Genomic DNA, 14,319 nt, shown 5'->3' with positions numbered 1-14,319 from the left:
CAACTTTACCAAATTCATTGATTAGCTCTAGTAATTTTCTGGTGTCATTTTTAGGGTTCTCTATGTATGGTATCATGTCATCTGCAAACAGTGACAGTTTTACTTATTCCTTTCCAATTTGTATTCCTTTTATTTCTTTTTCTTCTCTGATTGCCTTGGTAGGACTTCCAAAACTATGTTGAATAATAGTGGTGAGCGTGGCCATCCTTGTGTCGTTCCTGATCTTAGAGGAAATGCTTTCAGTTGTCCACCATTGAGAACGATGTTTGCTGTGGGTTTGTCATATATGGCCTTTATTATGTTGAGGTAGGTTCCCTCTATGCCCACTTTCTGGAGAAAACCCATTTATCATAAATGGGTGTTGAATTTTGTCAAAATCTTTTTCTGCATCTATTGAGATAATCATATGGGTTTTATTCTTCAGTTTGTTAATATGGTGTATCACATTGATTGATTTGCCTATATTGAAGAATCCTTGCATCACTGGGATAAATCCCACTTGATCATGGTGTATGATCCTTTAATGTATTGTTGGATTATGTTTGCTAGTATTTTGTTGAGCATTTTTGCATCTATATTCATCAGTGATATTGGTCTGTAGTTTTCGTCTTTTGTAGTATCTTTGTCTGGTTTTGGTATCAGGGTTATGGTGGCCTCATAGAATAGTGTGGGAGTTTTCCTTCCTCTGCAATTTTTTGGAAGAGTTTGAGAAGGATGGGTGTTAGCTCTTCTCTAAATGTTTGATAGAATTCACCTGTGAAGCCATCTGGTCCTGGACTTCTGTTTGTTGCAAGATTTTTAATACAGTTTCAATTTCATTACTTGTGATTGGTCTCTTCATATTTTCTATTTCTTCCTGGTTCACTCTTGGAAGGTTATACCTTTCTAAGAATTTGTCCATTTCTTCCAGGTTGTCTATGTTATTGGCACATAGGTGTTTGTAGTAATCTCTTATAATCCTCTGTATTTCTGCAGTGTCTGTTGTAACTTCTCCTTTTTCATTTCTAATTTTATTGATTTGAGTCCTTTCCCTCTTTTTCTTGATGAGTCTGGCTAATGGTTCATCAATTTTGTTTATCTTCTTAAAGAACCTGCTTTTAGTTTTATTGATCTTTGCTACTGTTTTCGTTGTTTCTATTTCATTTATTTCTGCTCTGATCTTTATGATTTCTTTCCTCCTGCTAACTTTGGGTTTTGTTTGTTGTTCTTTCTCTAGTTCCTTTAGGTGAAATGTTGGATTGTTTATTTCAGATTTTTCTTGTTTCTTGAGGTAGGCTTGTATAGCTATAAACTTCCCTCTTAGAACTGCTTTTGCTGCATCCCATAGGTTTTGGATCCTCGTGTTTTCATTGTCAGTTGTCTCTAGGTATTGTTTGATTTCCTCTTTGATTTCTTCAGTGATCTCTTCGTTATTTGGTAATGTATTTTTTAGCCTCTAAGTGTTTGTGCTTCTTACTGTTTTTTCCCTGTGATTGTTTCCTCATCTTATAGCGTTGTGGTCAGAAAAGATGCTTGATATGATTTCAATTTTCTTAAATTTACTGAAGGTTGATTTGAGACCCAAGATGTGATCTGTCCTGGGGAATGTTTCATGCGTACTTGTAAAGAAAGTTTAATCTGCAGTTTTTGGATGGAATGTCATATAAATATCAATTAACTCTATCTGGTCTATTGTGTCATTTAAAGGTTGTGTTTCCTTACTTTTCTGTTTGGATTATCTGTCCATTGGTGTAAGTGAGGTGTTAAAGTCCCCCACTATTATTGTGTTACGGTCGATCTCCTCTTTTAGAGCCGTTAGCAGTTGCCTTATGTATTGAGGTGCTCCTAGGTTGGGTGCATATATATTTATAATTGTTATATTTTCTTCTTGGATTGATCCCTTGATCATTATGTAGTGTCCTTCCTTGTCTCTTGTAACATTCTTTATTTTAAAGTCTATTTTATCTGATATGAGTATAGCTACTCCAGCTTTCTTTTGATTTCCATTTGCATGGAATATCTTTCTCCATCCCCTCACTTTCAGTCTGTATGTGTCCGTAGATCTGAAGTGGGTCTCTTGTAGACAGCATATATATGGGTCTTGTTTTTTTATCCATTCAATTTGCTGAGTTTTTATCATGAAGTAATGTTCACTTTTGTCAAAAGCTATTGCTGCATCCATTGAGCTGATCATATGATTTTATCCCTCATTTTATTAATGTGCTATATCACATTTATTGATTTACATGTGATGAACCATCTTTGCATCCCGGGAATAAACCTGCTTGGTCATGGTGTATGATTCTTGTAATGTGCTGTTGAAGTTTGTTTGGTAATATTTTGTTGAGGATTTTGGCATCTGTGTTCATCAAGGATGTTGAGCATTAATTTTATTTTCTTGTAGTGTGCTTGCCTGGCTTTGGTAGCAGGGTAATATTGGCCTTGTAAAATGAGTTTGGGAGTTTTCCCTCCTCTTCAGTTCTTTGGAAGTGTTTGAGATAGAATGGCTAATTTCTTTAAAGTGTTGGTAGAATTTACCAGTGAAGCCATCTGGTCTTGGAACTATTTTTGGTTGAGAGGTTTATTATTTACTGATTCAATCTCCTTACTTGTAATTTGTTCATATTTTCTATTTTCTTATGATTCAGTCTTGGTAGGTTGTATGTTTCTAGGAATTTATCCATTTCTTCTAGGTTATCTAATTTGTTGGCATAAAATTGCTCATAGTAATTTCTTCTGATCCTTTATCTTTGTTGTTACTGTTACGTGTGGTAATATATCCCCTTTCACTTCTGATAATACTGAGTCTTCTCTTTTTTGCCTAGTTAGTCTAGCTAAAGGCTTGCACATCTTTTTTTTTTCTAACCTTTAAAAAACCAGCTCTTAGTTTCAGTGGTCGTCTCTTGTATTTCTAGTCCCTGTTTCATTTATATCTGCCCTAATTTTTATTTCCTTCCTTCTGTTAACATTAGGCTTAGTATGTTGTTTAGTTCCTTGAGGTATTTTAGTTGTTTTTTTTTTTAGGTTGTTTATTTTAGACCTTTCTTTTTTCTTAATGTAGACTTTTATCATTATAAACTTCCCTCTTAGAACTGTTTTTGCTGCAGCTCATAAATTTTGGTACATTGTATTTCATTTTCATTTGTCTCAAAATATCTTGTCAATTGCCCTTTGATTTCTTCTTCAACCCTTTTGTTTAGGAGCCTGATGTTTAACCTCCACATATTTGGGATATTTCTGATTTTCCTCCTATAATGTATTTTAGTGTCAAACCATTGTAGTCGGAAACGATACAGTGATTTCAGTTATATTATGACCTAACAGATGATCTATCATGGAGAGTATTCCATGTATGCTTGGGAAGAAAGTGTATTCTTCTGTTCTGCATATGTGTGTTAGTTCCATCTGGTACTATGTGTAGTTTAAGTCCAATGTTTCCTTATTGATTTTCTTTTTGGATGATGATCTATGCATTGTTGAAAATGGGGTATTGAAGTCCCGAAATACTGATTTGCTGCCTATTTCCGCCTTCAGGTCAGTTACTATTTGCTTTATAAATTTAGGGTGCTTTGATATTGGAGGAATACAAATGTATAATTGTATGTCCTGTTATAAATAGATTTACTCTTTATCTTTATATAATGACCTTCTTTGTCTCTTGTTACAGTATTTGACTTCAAGTTTATATAAGTATAGCTACCACTGCTCTCTTTTGGTTTCCATTTGAATAGAATATCTTTTTCCATCCCTTTACTTTCAGTGTGAGTGTGTCATTAAAGCTGAAATGAGACTCTTGTTATCAGCAGACAGTTGGGTCTTCTTTTTAAATTCTTTAAACCAGTCTATGTCTTTTAATGGGAGAATTTAATTCATTTGCATATAGAGGAATCATTGACAGGTAAGGACTTACTAATTCCATCATATTAAATGTTTCCTGGTTTTTTTGTCATTCTTTTACTCCTTTCTTCTTTTCTTGCTGTCTTTCTTTGTGAATTGATAATTTGTTGTGGTATGCTTTGATTCTTGTCTCTTTTTTGGGCATCTACTAAAGGTTTTTGATTCTTTGTTATCGTGAGCCTTTCATACAACCTCTTAGGGTTATGACATACTATTTTAAGGTGATAACAACTTAATTTTGAATACACACAAAAGCGCTACAATTTTACACTCTCCTTATTTTATGCTTTGATGTCACAATTCATATCTTTTTATATTGTGAATCCATTAAAAAATTATTGCAGTTATAGTTGTTCTTGTCTTTAACTTTTATACTAAAGTTATAAGAGATTTACCCATCACCATCACCATATTAGAGTATTCTGAACTTAACTATCTCTTGGCCCATGAGTTTTATACTTTCATGGATTTTCATGTTCATAATCAATTAGCATGCTTTCATTTCAGATTGAAGACTTTTAACAACTTTTGTATAAACTCCTTCCGCTTTTGTTTGTTTATGAAAACTCTGTCTCTCCAATTCTAAAGGACAAGTTTGCTGGATAGAGTATTCCTGACAGTTTTTTTTTTTCTTTGCACACTTTGAATATATCATTCCTATCCCTTATGGGCTGCAATATTTTTGCTGAAAACTCTGTTAATCTTATGGGGATTCCCATGTATAAACAAGTGGCTTTTCTCTTCTTGCTTTTACGGTTCTGTCTTTAACTTCTGATAATTTCATTATAGTGTGTCTATGTGTGATATTTTTGGATTAATCTTCTTGGGAAGTTTTTGGGCTTCCTCGATCTCGATATCTCTTTCTTTCCCCACATTAGGGAAGGTTTTAGGCATTATTTCTTTGAATATGCTTTCTGCCCTTTCTTTCCTTCTCTTTCTTGAAGACCTGTAATGCATATATTGATCCACTTACTGGTGTCCCTTATGTGATCTTCACTTTTTTCTATTCTTCTTTCTTTTTGCTCTTTTGATTAGATGACTTCCACTGCCTTGTCTGATTCTTTCTTCCATTTGGTCTAGTCTGCTTGTGAAGCCCTGTATTGAATTTTTCAGTTCATTTATTCTTGAAATCTGTGATTTCTGTTTGGTACTCCTTAATATTTTGTGTCTCTTTGTTGAAACTCACACTTTGTTCATGCTTTATTCTCCTGACGTCAGTAAGCCTCTTTATTACCATTATTTTGAACTCTCTGTTGGGTAATTCACTTATATCCACTTCATTAAGGTCAGCTCCTAGAGATCTGTTTATTTGTTTGAAACATCCCTGTTTCTTTACTTTCCTTGCCTCTCTGTGTTGGTTTTTGTATAAAACAGCCACTTTTCCCAGTTTTGACAGGTTGGCCTTGTATAGGATATGAACCTCCTTAATCAGCCTGGCCTGGTTGTTGAAATCATTGTCTTTGTTCTTAGTGACTTCCAGTAGTTGAGGGTGTTCCAAGACCCATCAGTGTCCTCAAAGATATGGTTAATGCTCATATGCCTGTTTAGGCTTCTGGACAACTGCCAGTTGCCTGCCACTTTAACTCCCTGATGCAGGTTAATTGGAAGCCCAATTATCAGGCAGGAGCTGGAAAAGTCAAAATATGACATATGTAGTCTAGCCCCTATGAAGAAGAATCCAGAGCTGGAAGAGTTTTTTCTTCCTCACTCTGTGCTAAGCCAAGGGAAATAGTTGCTCTGAATGCTTCTCTGTCCAAGTAAAACAGCCTTTGTTTTTAGTGGTCCCAGGGACTCATGAAGGCTGAGCCCTTTCAGCTCCCAGAGCTAGGTGAATTGGGGGCTAGTCCCTTAGGTGGCAGTTGAAAACTGGTGTGCTAGATGTGTGGACAAGCTCCTTCCAGGAGAGAAGATAAAAATTTGGTCCTACTTGGAGCTGGGGGAGATAGCAGGGGACATGCCCACCAGCTTTACCTGGCTCACAAAAGGATCCCAGTGAGCTTCCACATGCTGACTAACTGGAAGCCAGAACCACAGGCAGCAGCTAGGAAAATATACAACTTCCTTCCAGGGAGAAACTGGGAGATGGGCATTATTTTGTCATCTCCCTTCATGCTGGGTCTGAGTGTGTAGCTACGGAGAATCCTCATGCATCCATTTAAAAACTGCTTCTTTGTTTGCTATAGTACTGTGGTGCTCAGGAATGCAAGCCCAATTGACTTTCAGAGGTAGGTTATTTTGGAGTCCATCCCTCAGGTGGCAGTTTTAAAAGTCAGGGTTCTAAATGTGTAGACAAGCTCCCTCCAGGGACATGCAGGAGATTTGGCTTTATTGTTGAAGGAAGCTGGGCAGAGAGGGCAGAGTAAGTACCCACTGGCTCTTTTGGGCTCTGGGCAGGATTCCAGCTAGCTGAAATGCAAGCTGATTAGAAGCTGGACTCTGAGACAGTAGCTGGGAAAGTAAGTAGTCCAACACCCTCCAGGAAGAAATTGGGAGATAAGCACTTGTGTGTGTTCCCTCTGCTCTGAGCTTGGGGAGATAGCCAGAGGGAGTGCTCAAGCACCTTGTAAAAACTGCTTATTTGTTTGCTCTAATACCATGGGACTTGTGAAGGGAAGCTCTTTTGGCTCTCCGAGCTAGATGATTTGGGGGCCCATCCCTCAGGCGGCAGCCTTAAAATTTGGGACATTAGAAATGTGGTGCAAACACTGCGCTAATTGGGAAGAGGCTAGGAGTTGGTGGTTTCAGAAAGATTATAAGGCACTGTTCTTGGGTGGGGTTTATAGTAAGAGTGTGTCTCATCCTTTCCTACACATTTCCTTGTGGGTATTTTCTCAGTTTCCCAATGTGTAGGAGTCACTAAAGTTAGTTTCTTGATATCTTTCAGAAGGAATTGATCTGTGTGTAGCTGTATATTCAGTGCATCCATGGAAGGAGGGAAATTCAGGAGTCTCTTCTGTGTCCATCTTGAGGTACCTGTTGGTCTTTTCTAATAACTGACTCCTGGTTTCATTGACTTTCCATATTGTTTTTCTGTTTTGTTTATGTATGCTGTAATATTTATTATTTTTCCCACCTTGGGAAAGTGGCTGGCCTTGGGTTAAGTTTTTTCTACTTCCTTAAGGAAGATGTTCGATTGTGGATATGAAATCTTTATTCTTTTTTAAATGTAAGCCTTTACAGGTATAAATTTCCCTCTCATCACTGCTTGTGCTTCATCCCGTAAGTTTTGGTATTTTGTATTTTTTTTCTTTGGTCTCAAGGTATTTTGTAGTTTCTCTTGTAATTTCTTCCTCAACCCATTGGTTGTTAAAAAGCGTGCTGTTTAATTTCTGCATATTTGTGAATTTTCATTTCCCTTCTGTTACTGATTTCCACTTTTATTCCATTGTGATAGAAAAAGATTCATTGTGTGATTTCAATAGTTTTCATTTTTATTAAGAATTGTTTTGTGGCCTAACATATGGCGTATTCTGGAAATGTTACATATACACTTGAGAAGAATCTGTAATTTACTATCTTTGGGTAGAGAGCTGTGTATATATGTGTCTGTTAGGTCCATTTGGTTTATACTGTTGTTTAAGTCTTCTGTTTCCTTCCTGATCTTCTGTGTGGTTGTTCTCTCCCATTTCTGAATGAAGGCTATCAAAGTCTCCAACTCTTACTGTTTCTCCCTTCCATCAATGTTTGCTTCATCTGTTAAGGAGCTCTGGTACAAATGTTTATAATTTTTATTTTTTTTTAGAGAACTGATCCTTTTCTCATTATATACATTCCTTCTTTGTTCCTTGTAAGAGGTTTGACTTAAAGTCTAGTTTGTCTGATATTAGTATAGGCACCTTGTCCCCTTTTGCTTACTATTTGCATGGGATATTTTTCCATTCTTCACTTTCAACCTGTGTATGTCCATAAATTTAAACTGAATCCCTTGTAGACAGCATGGACAGCTTATAGTTGGATTCTGGTTTTTATCCATTCTGCCAGCTTATGCATTTTAATTGGCGAGGTTAATCCTTTATACTTAAAGTAATTACTGATAGAGAAGGACTTTTTTGCCATTTGTGATATTTGTTTTCTGTATGCTTCATTAAATTTTTGTCCCTTCCTTTTTGCCTTCTTTTGTGTTTATCTGATTTTATTTTATTTTTTGGAGTGACACATTTTGATTCCCTTCTCACTTCCTTTTCTGTATACTTTGTAAATATTTTCTTTTTGTTTATCACAGGGATTACATACAATATCCTAAAGTCATAACAATCTGTTTTAAACTATCAACAACTTAACTTCAATAACATACAAAAATTCTACTCCTTCACAGCACCACTCCTTTCGTCTGTTATTGATGTTAAAAAATATATCCTTATATATTGTGTATCCATTAACATAGAAATTATGTTAATTTTTAATTTTTTTACTTTTAATTCTATAATATATAAAAAGTGTGATTACCAACCCACATTGCAATACTCATGTTTTTTATATTTCCCCACTTATTTACCTTAACCAGAGAACTTTCTATTTTCTTCTAGCTTTGAGCTACTTGTCTAGCATTTTATCATTTCAACTTGAAGGACTCCCTTTAGTATTTCTGGTAGGGAAGGTGTAATGATAGTAATTCCCTCTACGGTTTGTTTATCTTGGAATGCCTTAATTTCTCCTTTATTTTGAAGTACAGTTTTGCCGATATAGCATTTTCAGTTTATAAGGCTTTTTTTTTTTCCTTCAGTACTTAAAATACATCATCCCAGTGCCTTCTGGACTGCAAGGTTTCTGCTGAAAAATCTGCTAAAAATTTTATTTGGGATCATTAATACATGATGACTCAGTTGTCTAGTGATTCTTTCAAGATTCTTTGTTTTTTACTTTTGTCAGTTTGATTATAATGTGTTTTAGTGTGGGTCTATTTGAGTTTACCCTACAGTTCGTTTAACTTGTATTTTTCTATCCAAGTATTTCACAGTTTGGGAAGTTTTTGTCCATTATTCCTTCAGACTAGGTTTCTGCCGTTTTCTCACTCTTTTTTCTTCCTGGATTCCCACAATGTCTTCTTTTTTGGATTCCCATAATTCCATTAGGATCTGTTCACGTTTCTTCATTCATTTTTCTTTTTGCTCTGAGAACTAATAATTTCAAATGATTTGTCTTCAACTTTGCTGTTGCCTTCCTCTGCCTGTTTCAGTCTGCTTTTGAACCCCTCTTGTGAAATTTTCAATTTACACTTTTAGCTCCACATTTGCTTTTTTAAAATAAATTTTGTCTCTTTGTTGATATTCTCACCTTGTTGATATATCATCTTCCTGATTTCCTAGGCAGTTGTTTTCAAGAGTTCATCTAGCAACTCTGAAGCCTATGTTTCTTTAGTGTCACTTTCTAGAGATTTATTATGTTCCTTTGAATGGGCCACATTTCCCTGTTTTTTTCTGTGTTTTGTGAGCTTTTGTCAAAAATTGCATATTGAAAACAAACAGCCACATCTCCCAGCCTTGTAGACTGGATACGTGCAGAGGAACACCTTCACTAATCAGCCTGGTGTAAAGACTTAAGGTCTTCTCAGATCTTTCATGAGGATGTGCCTTCACTGGGCCTGTGTGTGAAGCCCAGCCACAGCCCCCTAATTCTGCCACATACACAGCTGCTTTTAAATGTTTCATTTCCCCAAGAGCCTCACTCCTGTCTTCTTGGCCCTTAAATGTTCTGTTGTATTCCTCTGTCAGTAATCTCTGCCCTCCAGGTGTGTGCAGGTCTACAGTTGCCATGAAGTTTTCATGGGCCATTGAATCCATCATTGCTTTCACAGCCACCAATCTGATATACAAAATATTCCACTATTCCTATCTCAGCTCTGAGTCATGTGAGACAGAAATCAGACTCTCAGACATTGCCTGGCATGCCACACATTGCAATCAAGTTGCACTCTTTTACTTTTCTCCCAATGGAGGACCAGTAATTGGGCAGCTTTCACTCTACTGCAGCATATTGAGCCAGGAATGGGTTAGGATAAGAGTGAGCAAAAATGTCACTAAATTTGCTCTCCTTTTGAGAGTGACTCTTTCTTTACTGGGCATTCACTTTGTTGCTTCAGATTACTGACTGGTTTCTGGAGCTCCCACAAAGCTATTTTTATTCTATTGTTTAGTTCAGAGTTTTCATGGGGTTACATACCTGGAGCTTCCTATTCTTCCATCTTACCTATATCACTGCTGTCCCTCATTTTTGGAAGATGGTTTTACCAGATATAGAATTCTTGGTTAACAGTGTTTTTCTTTTGACACGTGAATATGAAATCCACCAGCCTTCTCCCTTGATGCTTTCAAAATTCTCTTTGTTGTTAGTTTTTGCAATTTTAATATAGTGTTTTTGTGTAGATCTCCTGTTGGAGTTCATTGAGTTTCTTGGATATGTACTTTCATGTATTTTATCATATTTGAGGAGTTTGGGACAATTATCTCTTCAAATATTTTCCCTGACTTTCTATCCCTTTCTCTCCATGCGGGATTCCTATTATGGATATGCTGTCATACTTGATGATGTCTTGCAGGTCTTTTACGTTCTGCTCGTTATTCTTCACTCTTTCCTCTTTCCACCGCTCAGAGTGGATAGTCTCCATCAGTTCTTCTTCAAATGTGTCAATTCTTTATTCTGCCTGCTTAAATCTGTTAATGAATCCCCCTAATGACTTTCTTATTTCAGTTGTGGCACTTTTCAACTCTAGAATATATATTTGATTCCTTTTTGTGATTTCATTCTCTTTAGTAGTATTTGTCACTTGGTGAGGCATCATTTTCCTGATTTCCTTTAGTTCTTTGTCCAAACTTTCATTGAGTTCTATGGGAATATTTAAGAGAGTGATTTAAAGTCTTTTTATGCCTGGACAATGTGTATATGTGTATGTCCACATTGTGTGGACAATGTGTATGTATACACACACACACACACACACACACATATATATACATTTTTTTTAACATCTTCATTGGAGTATAATTGCTTTACAATAGTGTGTTAGTTTCTGCTTTATAACAAAGTGAATCAGTTTTACATATACTTATGTTCCCATATCTCTTCCCTCTTGCATCTCCCTCCCTCCCACACTCACCACCCCACCCCTCTAGGTGGTCACAAAGCACAGAGCTGATCTCCTTGTGCTATGCGGTTGCTTCCCACTAGCTATCTATTTTACGTTTGGTAGTGTATATACGTCCATGCCACTCTCTTTCTTTGTCACATCTTACCCTTCCCCCTCCCCATGTCCTCAAGCCCATTCTCTAGTAGGTCTGTGTCTTTATTCCCGTCTTGCTACTAGGTTCTTCATGACCTTTTTTATTTTTTTCCTTAGATTCCATATATATGTGTTAGCATACTGTATTTGTTTTTCTCTTTCTGACTTACTTCACTCTGTATGACAGATTCTAACTCCATCCACCTCACTACAAATAACTCCATTTCGTTTCTTTTTATGGCTGAGTAATATTCCATTGTATATATGTGCCACATATTCTTTATCCATTCATCTGATGATGGACACTTAGGTTGCTTCCATGTCCTGGCTGTTGTAAATAGAGCTGCAATGAACATTTTGGTACATGACTCTTTTTGAATTATGGTTTTCTCAGGGTATATGCCCAGTAGTGGGATTGCTGGGTCGTATGGTAGTTCTATTTGTAGTTTTTTAAGGAACCTCCATACTGTTCTCCATAGTGGCTGTATCAATTTACATTCCCACCAACAGTGCAAGAGGGTTCCCTTTTCTCCACACCCTCTCCAGCATTTATTGTTTGTAGATTTTTTGATGATGGCCATTCTGACTGGTGCGAGATGATATCTCATTGTAGTTTTGCTTTGTATTTCTCTAATGATTAATGACGTTGAGCATTCTTTCATGTGTTTGTTGGCAATCTGTATATCTTCTTTGGAGAGATGTCTGTTTAGGTCTTCTGCCCATTTTGGGTTGTTTGTTTTTTGGTTATTGAGCTGCATGAGCTGCTTATATATTTTGGAGATTAACCCTTTGTCACTTGCTTCGTTTGCAAATATTTTCTCCCATTCTGAGGGTTGTCTTTTGGTCTTGTTTATGGTTTTCTTTTCTGTGCAAAAGCTTTTAAGTTTCATTAGGTCCCATTTGTTTATTTGTGTTTTTATTTCCATTTCTCTAGGAGCTGGGTCAAAAAGGATCTTGCTGTGATTTATGTCATAGAGTGTTCTGCCTATGTTTTCCTCTAAGAGTTTGATAGTATCTGGCCTTACATTTAGGTCTTTAATCCATTTTGAGTTTATTTTTGTGTATGGTGTTAGGGAGTGTTCTAATTTCATACTTTTACATGTACCTGTCCAGTTTTCCCAGCACCACTTATTGAAGAGGCTGTCTTTTCTCCACTGTATATGCTTGCCTCCTTTATCAAAGATAAGGTGACCATATGTGCATGGGTTTATCTCTGGGCTTTCTATCCTGTTCCATTGCTGTATGTTTCTGTTTTTGTACCAGTACCATACTGTCTTGATTACTGTAACTTTGTAGTATAGTCTGAAGTCAGGGAGCCTGATTCCTCCAGCTCCATTTTTCGTTCTCAAGATTGCTTTGGCTATTCGAGGTCTTGTGTGTTTCCATACAAATTGTGAAATTTTTTGTTCTAGTTCTGTGAAAAATGCCATTGGTAGTTTGATAGGGATTGCACTGAATCTGTAGATTGCTTTGGGTAGTAGAGTCATTTTCACAGTGTTGATTCTTCCAATCCAAGAACATGGTATATCTCTCCATCTATTTGTATCATCTTTAATTTCTTTCATCAGTGTCTTATAATTTTCTGCATACACGTCTTTTGTCTCCTTAGGTAGGTTTATTTCAAGATATTTTATTCTTTTTGTTGCAATGGTAAACAGGAGTATTTTCTTAATTTCACTTTCAGATTTTTCATCATTATTGTATAGGAATGCAAGAGATTTCTGTGCATTAATTTTGTATCCTGCTACTTTACCAAATTCATTGATTAGCTCTAGTAGTTTTCTGGTGGCATCTTTAGGATTCTCTATGTAGAGTATCATGTCATCTGCAAACAGTGACAGCTTTACTTCTTCTTTTCCAATTTGGATTCCTTTTGTTTCTTTTTCTTCTCTGATTGCTGTGGCTAAAACTTCCAAAACTATGTTGAATAATAGTGGTGAGAGTGGGCAACCTTGTCTTTTTCCTGATCTTAGTGGAAATGGTTTCGGTTTTTCACCATTGAGGATGATGTTGGCTGTGGGTTTGTCATATATGGCCTTTATTATGTTGAGGAAAGTTCCGTCTATGGCTACTTTCTGCAGGGCTTTTATCATAAATAGGTGTTGGATTTTGTCGAAAGCTTTCTCTACATCTATTGAGATGATCATATGGTTTTTCTCCTTCAGTTTTTTAATATGGTGTAATCACGTTGATTGATTTGCGTATAGTGAAGAAATCTTGCATTCCTGGAATAAAGCCCACTTGATCATGGTGTATGATCCTTTTAATGTGCTGTTGGATTCTGTTTGCTTGTATTTTGTTGAGGATTTTTGCATCTATGTTCATCAGTGATATTGGCCTGTAGTTTTCTTTCTTTGTGACATCTTTGTCTGGTTTTGGTATCAGGGTGATGGTGGCCTCGTAGAATGAGTTGGGGAGTGTTTCTCCCTCTGCAATATTTTGGAAGAGTTTGAGAAGGATAGGTGTTAGCTCTTCTCTAAATGTTTGATAGAATTCGCCTGTGAAGCCATCTGGTCCTGGCCTTTTGTTTGTTGGAAGATTTTTAATCACAGTTTCAATTTCAGTGCTTGTGATTGGTCTGTTCATATTTTCTATTTCTTCCTGGTTTAGCCTCGGAAGCTTGTGCATTTCTAAGAATCGGTCCATTTCTTCCAGGTTGTCCATTTTATTGGCATAGAGTTGTTTGTAGTAATCTCTCATGATCGTTTGTATTTCTGCAGTGTCAGTTGTTACTTCTCCTTTTTCATTTTTAATTCTATTGCTTTGAGTCTTCTCCCTTTTTTTCTTGATGAGTCTGGCTAATGGTTTATCAATTTTGTTTATCTTCTCAAAGAACCAGCTTTTTGTTTTATTGATCTTTGCTATTGTTTCCTTCATTTCTTTTTCATTTATTATCTGATCTGATCTTTATGATTTCTTTCCTTCTGCTAGCTTTGGTTTTTTTTTTGTTCTTCTTTCTCTAATTGCTTTAGGTGGAAGGTTAGGTTGTTTATTTGAGATTTTTCCTGTTTCTTGAGGTAGGCTTGTATTGCTATAAACTTCCCTCTTAGCACTGCTTTTGCTGCATCCCATAGGTTTTGGTTCGTCGTGTCTCCATTGTCATTTGTTTCTAAGTATTTTTTGATTTCCCGTTTGATTTCTTCAGTGATCACTTCGTTATTAAGTAGTGTATTGTTTAGCCTCCATGTGTTTGTGTTTTTTACGTTTTTTTCCCTGTAATTGATTTC

At 36.3% G+C, this 14,319-nt stretch overlaps 1 protein-coding gene across 9 annotated transcripts in view; it reads left to right on the top strand.

Moving 5' to 3' along the window:
* The window catches only part of LOC309632966 (uncharacterized protein), an 86,284-nt gene that overhangs the window by 40,973 nt on the left and 30,992 nt on the right, over positions 1 to 14,319 (top strand). Inside the window, exon 4 of one of the 9 annotated variants that reach the window (XM_082401093.1) lies at positions 6,761 to 6,845. The exons of the other annotated variants lie outside the window; for them this stretch is intronic. The gene's annotated coding sequence lies outside the window, so the exon portion shown is untranslated. The remainder of the gene's footprint in view (positions 1 to 6,760; positions 6,846 to 14,319) is intronic. 9 annotated transcript variants of the gene reach the window in all.

The sequence above is a fragment of the Balaenoptera borealis genome (assembly GCF_965194805.1).
Source record: "Balaenoptera borealis genome assembly, chromosome: 8".
In the NCBI taxonomy this organism is placed as follows: Eukaryota; Metazoa; Chordata; class Mammalia; order Artiodactyla; family Balaenopteridae; genus Balaenoptera; species Balaenoptera borealis.
Note: the sequence above shows the minus strand (reverse complement) of the source record. Positions and strands in the feature narration are given on the sequence as shown.